This window comes from Schistocerca serialis, chromosome 7 (assembly GCF_023864345.2).
Source record: "Schistocerca serialis cubense isolate TAMUIC-IGC-003099 chromosome 7, iqSchSeri2.2, whole genome shotgun sequence".
NCBI lineage: Eukaryota > Metazoa > Arthropoda > Insecta > Orthoptera > Acrididae > Schistocerca > Schistocerca serialis.
The window spans coordinates 332485164-332494356 of record NC_064644.1 but is presented as its reverse complement, the minus strand read 5'-3'; positions in this window follow the sequence as shown (position 1 = coordinate 332494356).

The following is a 9193-nucleotide window of genomic DNA, read 5'->3' as shown; positions in this document are numbered from 1 at the left end:
ATATTAGCCACATGCTCCTCCTATACGTACATTATTGTTAAATTCTGTGACCCAACGACAAGAAATCTGATTATCAAATGAAATGAAAATTTTTTGTGGTAAGTTGCTATGGGACAAAACTGCTGAGATCAGCGGTCCCTAGGCTTACACACTAATTAAACTAACTTACGCTAAGGACAACACATACACCCAATCCCGAGGGAGGACTCGAACCTCCAACGGAGGGAGCCTCGCGAACCGTGACAAGGCGCCCTGAGACCGCGCGGCTACCCCGCGCCGCCATGAAATGAAATAATGTAATTTCTGATTCGATTGCAATTAGGCTTTGAAATAATTTCAATGGCGACAAGTGAAAAGTGTCTCCAGACCGGGACTCGAATCTGGGTGTCCCGTTTCTCGCGAGTAGTCGGCTTGACTGTCTCAGCTATCCGTACACAACTCCGGTCCCACCCAAATTCCCATCTTGCCGCACACTACTGATGTATCGACCTTGTCCGTCGTACTCAGAGCTCGACGGCATTGGCTGCAGTCCCCCAAGAGTTCAGGAAAGAGAGAGAGATCTTACGTTCGTCTAGCCGTATATGCATTTATATATGTGTGGTGCCTGTTCTTTCGGACATGCCAGGAATTTTCACTTTTCGCCGGTGAACTTATTTCAGTGCTTAATTGCAGCCGAGTCAGAAATTATTTCATCCCATTTCATTTCATCATGTGTATGTGTTCGCCTCCCGGTAGCTGAGTGGTCGGCGCGAGAGAATATCAATCCTAAGGGCCCGGTTTCGATTCTCGACTGGGTCAGACATTTTCTCCGCTCAGGGACTGGGTGTTGTGTTGTCCTAATCATCATCATTTCATCCCCATCGACGCGCAAGTCGCCGAAGTGGCCTGAAATCGAAAGACTTGCACCCGACGAACGGTCTACCCGACGGGAGGCCCTAGTCACACGACATTCACCTTCGTTCGTCATGTATATATCTGCAGCTCTGGTCTAGTGCCTAGTGTTGCTGCCTCTGGATCAAGGGGTCTCGGATTCGATTTCCGGCCAGGTTAAGGATATTCTCTGTCCGGGGACTGGGTGTTTGTGTTGTCCTCATCATTTCATAATAAATCATCATTAGTGACTGTGGATACATTGGACCGAGTAAAAATTGGGACTTTCTACGGGGGCTGATGACCGCGCAATTGAGCGCTTTACGAACAAAATATCATCATCATGTATATGTACGGCTGCAGAATCATGTCCCAAATAACAGGCACCACACATATATGAATGTACAGAGGGCGTTCAGTAATTAATGCAACACCTTTTTGTTTTCTGAAAGCAGGTTGGGTTTATTCAGAATTCCAGAACACCATATTATTTGTCACTGTTTTGGCTACAAAACCCTATTTTTCAACACAATCTCCGCTCAATGCGACGACCTCACGTCTCCTTACTGGGAGGGGCTATACGCCCGCATGGTACCATCTACTGGGCGAGGTCTCAGCCAACGTCTCGCTGCATCAATAACCTCGCAATCATCCACGTACTGCTTCCTGCGGCGTGCATAATTCATTCTGCCAAAGACTTGGAAGTCTGAAGCTGCGAGATAAGGGCTGCATGTTGGATGAGGATGAACAGTCCAGTGAAATTCTGTGAATTCCTCTCAGACGCACAGACTTTTATGAGGAATTGCGTTGTCATTGAGAAGGATAATTTAGTTTGCATTTATGTGGCGACGAACGCGCTTCAGTTTCCTGATGGTAGCACAGTTGCTTAAGGCCGACCGGCACGCGGGAGGTCAGATTATGGCGCCCTAGTTGCGATGGTGACAGACGCCTCAGCCGGCCGCTGTGGGCGAGCGGCTCTAGGCGCTTCAGTCCGGAACCGCGCTGCTGCTGAGGTCGCAGGTTCGAATCCTGCCTCGGGCATGGATGTTTGTGATGTCCTTAGGTTAGTTAGGTTGAAGTAGTTCTAAGTTCTAGGGGACTGATGATCTCAGATGTTAAGTCGCAAAGTGCTTAGATCCATTTGAACCATTTTTGAACAGAGGTCTCGTCCACCGACTCAACGTGCTTTTGCTCACTGCCACGTCTCTGTAATCATTCTATAAGCGCCTATGGATATCTCCGCTGCTCTTGTTTTCCACCAAAAGAAACGCAATGACAGCTCTCTGCTTGGAGTACACCTCCTTCACAGACGCCATTTTGAAGGTTATGTATAGCGCGGTCACCTATCGGATATTCATGAAGCTATAGAGGCTGAAGCGGGAGTATTCCACGATGACCCACAACAAATTCCGCATTTTTTTTCAACGAAAATTGTCCAATGAAAAGATGTAGTGCACTACTTACTGAACCCCCCTCTTATATCAGGTTTCATAGCCACAAGATTCCTTCAGTGCGTATACACATTTTCTCCTAAACTCTTGCTGGACTCCAGCGATTGCCGATGAGTACTGAGTATAATGGACGGGGACCAGAGCGTCAATAGTGGGCGCCGAGATGGGAATTTGGGTCGGACTGTAGTCGGGTCGGGATCGCCGAGGCGGTCAAGGTGACCATTCACGCGAATCGGGAAATCCGGGTTCGAATCCCACTCTGGAACAAATTTTCTTGCCACCATTGAAATTATTTCCGTGTCTAGTTGCTACCGAGTAAGAAATCATTTCATTTTATTGCCTCATGTATACGTATCCGAAAGAATACACCAAGGCAAACCATTATGTATTGGGAGTCCAAAATAACACTGGCCTAGAATGATTTTTCATAAGTGTTACACGAAACAAGTTAGTTTTGTAAATGAACAAGAGAAAAGCTCTTTAAAGAAGGAGTGAATATTTTCAACGTTGACAACCCGAAGATTTTTCTCGGGATGCTGACTGTTCTCCGCATCAGATAACTCATGAACTGGTGCATGTGCTTTTGGTTCTGTATCTTATTGTTCCTTATATTTTTGTTTTTATTAATATTAGGCTTGTTGTCGTATTGGTGCAGCGCATCGCCGGGGTGGTTGCACAGTGCAGTCGGTCAGGGGGCATCTGTAATAACCTACTGTATGACCCGTAGGAATGTGACACAGAGATTGTGAATAAACTGAACTGACAGACACAAACCATCTTGAGAAAGCCTACTTCCAAAGTTTCCAGAACCGGCTTTAAATGATGCTCTAGGAGTATTCGCGTATAAAACTTCACTCACGCTGGAGCAGCGTATGATATACCATCGTTTGACCGTCGCACAGACTCCTGTATGGAGGACTAAGGAATAGGCATTCCTGGCGCTGAGAAGCAGCTGAAAGAGTTGATAACAAATAAATCGCCAGGTACTGATAAAATTCCTGTTCCATTTCACACAGAGTACTCTGCGGCAGTAGCCTCTTACTTAGCTTGCATGTATCGCGAGTCTCTAATTCAGCGTAAATTCCAAAGCGACTGGAAAGAAGCGCATGTGAATTCTCTATATAAGAGGGATAAGAGAACGGATTCGCTTTTTCCTTTCCTTGTCTGTTTCTTCCGCGTGGAGATCGTTTCTGTGCGAACGTCATGCGTCTCTCAATAGTCTAAGATTGGAAAGTTGGTGTTTCATTACAGACGTCCCGCAGGGACCGCTCTGTGGCGTGGGTGATGAATTCTCTTGTGCTGTAGCGCTTGGCACGAAGAGGTTCCTTCATTTTGGAGAACAGGTCGTAATCGTACTCACTAGACTCCACCCCCTGAAGGCCCCGTGTTCAATCCTGGGAAGATGCAGGGACTTTTCCTCTTTGTAATTCCTCCAGGACGGCCCCAGCTCCATTCAGCCTTCTATTAAATGCAGTCCCAGTATAGGCTTTACCTTTTCTTATTATTAAACTTTGTAAAGCATGTAGACTATTCCGTACGGAGTGAATATAGTGAGCAACTTTGCTGTCTCCTACCAAGTAATTTCCCAGTCTGTATGCAGTCTTAATTATTTCGAAGTTGCTGTCCTGACGGTCCTATTTGATCTTGTTTGAATGGCATTTCATTGCAATACTTTTACTTTAATCTTTGCTACTGTGTATGGTCCCTTGTGTAAATAAGTATGTTAATCATTATGTGGTATTCTCCAGTCCATACATTTCCTTTGAAATTTCAAGTCGAACATCATAAGCCAGTTATCTAGTGGACTAAACAGTTTCTGGGCATCCCAATCAATCTTTAAAAGTTCGCTCAAAGAACTGTGCTATGACGAAACCGGATATTATACACCAGCTACCAACCTTGTCTTTATGGAAATTTTTGGAAATTTCTGGTAAGGTCTTATGAGCCAAACTTCTGAGATCACCGGTCCCTAAGCTTACGTACTACTTAATCTAACTTAAACTAACTTACGCTAAGGACAACACACAGACCCGTGCCCGAGGGAAGCCTCGAGCCTCCGACGGGGGGAGCCGCCCGGACCGTGACAAGATGCCTGAGACCCCGCGGCTACCCCGTGCGGCTTATATCTGTGCAAAAGCTGTCTAACATAGTGACTGAGAAGGTGCCTAGTCTAGTGATTTCTTATGCATAAGTGCGTGTATTCTGAGTTTATGTATCTTTCCAGGGTTAATCAGGAAAAAAACACTTGGATCCATTTTATTTTGACCATCTTATAAATCACTGTGATATAAGAGCATTCATAAGTACTGACGTAGTTTATTTATTTAAGGTATCGTGCTCTTGAAAAATCATAAGCACATGAACAATTACAAAAGAAGAAATTATAAACAACCGGTTAAATGAACAAAAGGGAAAAAAAAACTCCGAGATCAGTGGCGAGGTTTTCCAACTGCTTCAGTGGCAATTAGGTGCGTTTCTTTAGGGATTCAGCGAGAGGATGTAGTGGGCAGTCCTGAACAAAATGTGGCGTCATGTGGTCCACCTCAGTGCGACCTCCGCGTTGAGAGTCTCAATATCTCCGACTGTGGAGAGTAGCAGCTGTTCTGCCCGGTCCCACACGTGGTGCACTTCAGTCTGCAACGGATGTCACGAGAAGGCCGAAGCCTGGAAGTTTGATAGCTGGGTTCTCGACTCGCAGGAAGGCTTTTTCTTGTTTGAAGATGATCGCTCTGTTTCTCGGCCAGCATGCTCTGGAACTTCTGCCTCCTCAAGTCCCGAACTCCGCAACCTGCCAAAAACTGCTATTACCGCGAGTAAACGAATTCCGCAACCAACAGCAGTTCTGTGATTTTATCTTGCCAGCACCCCACAGTCAATAACCCATATTGTAGGAGTGTTACAGTATTAAGCTAAAGAATACTACGACTCTTTTTACGAAATTATATAATGAACTTCGGTTGCTAGCACTAACTACATGGGTTGGATAAAAAGTAGTGGCGACGCTACTACGAGTATAATGCATACCAGACTTTATTAACAGGCATTCACCATATTACACGCCCTAAGTATGATCACCCCGCATCTCGATCACCGTCCCCTACACAGATGGAAGGCGCCGTACACCATTATCGCGTCCATTTCCGTCGATGTCGGCAAGGAACGGGCTGTGGCACGGATGATGTACTCTCTTGCGGTGACCGAAGAGGTTCCTTCACTTTGGAGAAGAGGTGGTAATCGCACAGACTCATTTCGGGTGAATACGGTAGGTGTTCCAGTATTTCCCATCACCAAGTACGCAGGAACTCATGCACGAGGTTCGCTGTGTAGCATCGCGCATTATCACTACAGTAGCAACAAATTTTAGTTTACCAAATTCTGTCCTAGCTGCTCACCTTTATTGATTTCAGACTTACTGAACTATTTTAGATGTATAGATTTTTCTCGATTCTGCCTGTGAAAACCCCTTAATTGTGAATGTTTCTCTCCCATACACTGGTTCCACACAACTTCATTATGAGATCTAATTTGATTAGGTTCCCCCCAGTCCCCATTTTTAAAAATTTTGCCAGGCACTACATCAGAACAAAACTGATTTGCACTTTCATTTTTCCAGATCTGATCAAGACCCAATCTTTCCATAAACATAACTCCTGATTCATCATTCATATCTTGTGCAAAATAATTCTTGCTTCAACATGTAAATTTACTGTAATACATTTGCTTACACCTGTGAAAATTTAACCACTAGGTGTCTGCATCACAGGACACCCCTCATTTCCAGACACACTCCCTAATTGTAATTTACTTATTCTACTGTTTTTCTGGCTAACTTCGCTATTATTCGTAAAAAATTTTACTTCATTAATATTTAATGTGACATTTACAGTTCCTGCAACAAAACATCATTATCTGCAGCTATATTCTGCACATTAGTCGGTACCACCAAAAACATCTGATAAGGGACCATTGCGTCTTCATGATTAACCTCACACTAAAAAAATCTACTACCTTAAATTGCAGCTCAACTTGTCACTTCACTTATCACAACAGATTTTGACTCATCATTGCTAGCCACAATATCTTCCTCTACATCAGCCAGACTTATCCTCATCTCAACATCCATAACGTCAGACTTTTGCCCATTCGAATCTGTTTCCCCGTTCAAGTCAGTCCCGACTGCATGAACTCTTGATGGTGGTTGGTGTTCTATTACATTAGATCTGATAAATACCCCCTCCCCCCATTTGACATCCAATTGAATTTGTCTTTCAAAATAATATCTTCTCCATATTTTAATCCGTGTTTCTTTATTGTCTGCCACACCATCTAAAAATTTCTCAAACATCGCGCTAACTTTGTTTTCAAATGACTTGAAATATTATGAAAAAGACATTCATTAGCATTTCCTTGCATCTGTAAACTCACAGGGTGATTCATAGTATCCTTGACTGACACAATCATTGGGTGATGTTTTGCTTTCCTGCTCTATCTCTGTGGGTAGCAGGACAGCTGAAATTACGAAATAATGCGCCTGCTGCCAACACCTAACTTCAACTGTGGTGACTGTGACTCTGCTGCTGCTGTTGCTTGTGTAACAGGCTACTCCAATGCAGTGTGATATGCCTCCATATTTGTAAGGTACAGCTGTGGTCTGCTACTGTCAGATGGTCATCATGTGACACTAGAATGATATTAGTGTGATGTGATGAGGTACAGTGTGGCAGCGATAGCGGCTGCAGCTCCAACTGGCGCTATGCCACGTCTCCCTGTTACTGAGTAGCTGACGACCACTCCAAAATGTTTCTCGTAGATCGTCGAAGTCATAAATAATCCTTCACTGCCTACGGGGTCACTTCACTGTGAACTACCCCGGAAGAGCTTCTATATCTGGCACTACGGAAATGTCATTCGTTAAAAAATCCTGATTTCGACTTTTTAACCCAACCCTCCCCAAAAAATTCTGTTAACTAATAGTTCGTAAGACTCCATGTGCACTTGCACAAATCGAACTCAGATTAAAATCGCTGTTTATAGGGTTTTCAAACGTGTGGTTGGATTTCTAAGAGTTGGTTATGCCAGAGTCTAACGGCCAACCAGTGCATTACCACATTTACTGTAAAAATCCAGTCACAAAGATCAAACTATTTGCATGTATGAATTTGTGGTGAAAAATAATGTTCGCTAGTCACTGAATTTTCAAGATTTAACGAAATGTCGTTTATTCAAAAGTTCAAATGTGTGTGAATCCCTAAGGGACCAAACTGCTGAGGTCATCGTTCCCTAGGCACATTCGAGAGGCGACTTTGTGCCACTCGTATATAATCACTGTCCTAGATCTCAAAACAGAACACTCCACTCATAGCGAACAAAATCCTGCCTGTTTAAGCCATGACTTTGACTTGAGACAAGTGCATACACTTCCACCAACTTCTGTAACATACTTGACAACTATAAAGTTAACGTTAGACACATGGATCACTTTGAATTAAATTTCCTCAGATTTCCATTGCTGTTCTTTGTATCCCTCTAACTTTAATAGTTCTGTTCAAGAATAACAATTTTGTCAAGGTATACATCACTCTACACAGTTTTGTTGGTAATAAATATAAACAATTAAAACTAAGTGCAATCATACGTCCTTGTCTATGTTTACTTAGTAATGATGCCACAACTGTCATTGTTTTATTTTTTCTTGGGTAAAAATTCATGTTTTTAGACACTGGATACACATTCCAACCCCGTAATTTAAAATAGGTAATATTTGTAAAAATGTATTTTGATCTCCTGATTGTGCTACCTGAAGACCTTTGTTAGTGAAAATCGCTTAAGTTATTGTCGAGATAATAATTTTCGAAGCTTATGGTATGCACAAAAATTTAATATTAAATGAGTACCACTATTTCGATCGAGGGCACATTGATACCACACCCCCCCCCCCCCCCCCCCCCGCCCCCGCCCCACACACACCAATCTTAAATTTTTCGTGATAACCTTCTTACTGGTTTCTCAGTAACTGGACGGGTTTAGTTTTTATTAGATATAGTCTTATTTAATATTTATGTCGATCACTCAGTTTAGCCTTGGCAGTCTCTCTCTCTCCACGTTTCTCACCAAAGGTCTGGACACGTAGGTTTTTGCGATCATGCGTCCGGAGCATGCATTTAAGTGGCTGCTGTCCTGTTATGGTAACATCACAACAAGAAGCCCACGCATGATCACATACACCTCCTTAACAGTTCGCTGTCATTCTTAAGCGTATGTACACTCTATGACTACTAGCACCGCATGAGATACGCAGTAAAGATGTACTAGGAAAGAAGCTAATTCCGCAGCATTCTGAAATAAAATCTAATTTGAATTCCGACAAGACTCCGTGCCTTGCTTGCTTAAAGCAGTTTGAATAGTTTTTCAGTATCGAGCGGTTCTTTTACCAATATGTCTGCCTCCATAGCTCAGTGAGCAACGTGTGTGCCTGTATGCGAAGGACCCAAATTCGTTACCCGGTGTTGACAGTGTTTTTTCCTCATTTTGTGGAGTGGAACGTGGTGCACTCAGCCTCGTGATGCCAGCTGAAGTGCTACTTGAGTAATAAGCAGCGTCTCCAATGTCAAAAACGGCGACAATAGGTGGGAGAGCGGTGTGCTGACCCCATGCCTCTTCAGGCCGCATCCAATGATGCCGTTGGCAGAGGATGACACGGCGGTCGGTCGGTCCTTATTGGCCCATGAGTTCTTTGTGTATATCTCTCATACATTGGACTGTGCGGCATCTTTATTCATAAGTACATTTCTAAATGCGGAATTTAGTATTTCTGCTTTCTGTCAACAGTCACCAGTCTCAACAAGAGACTGACCCATGAGACTCTGAAACAT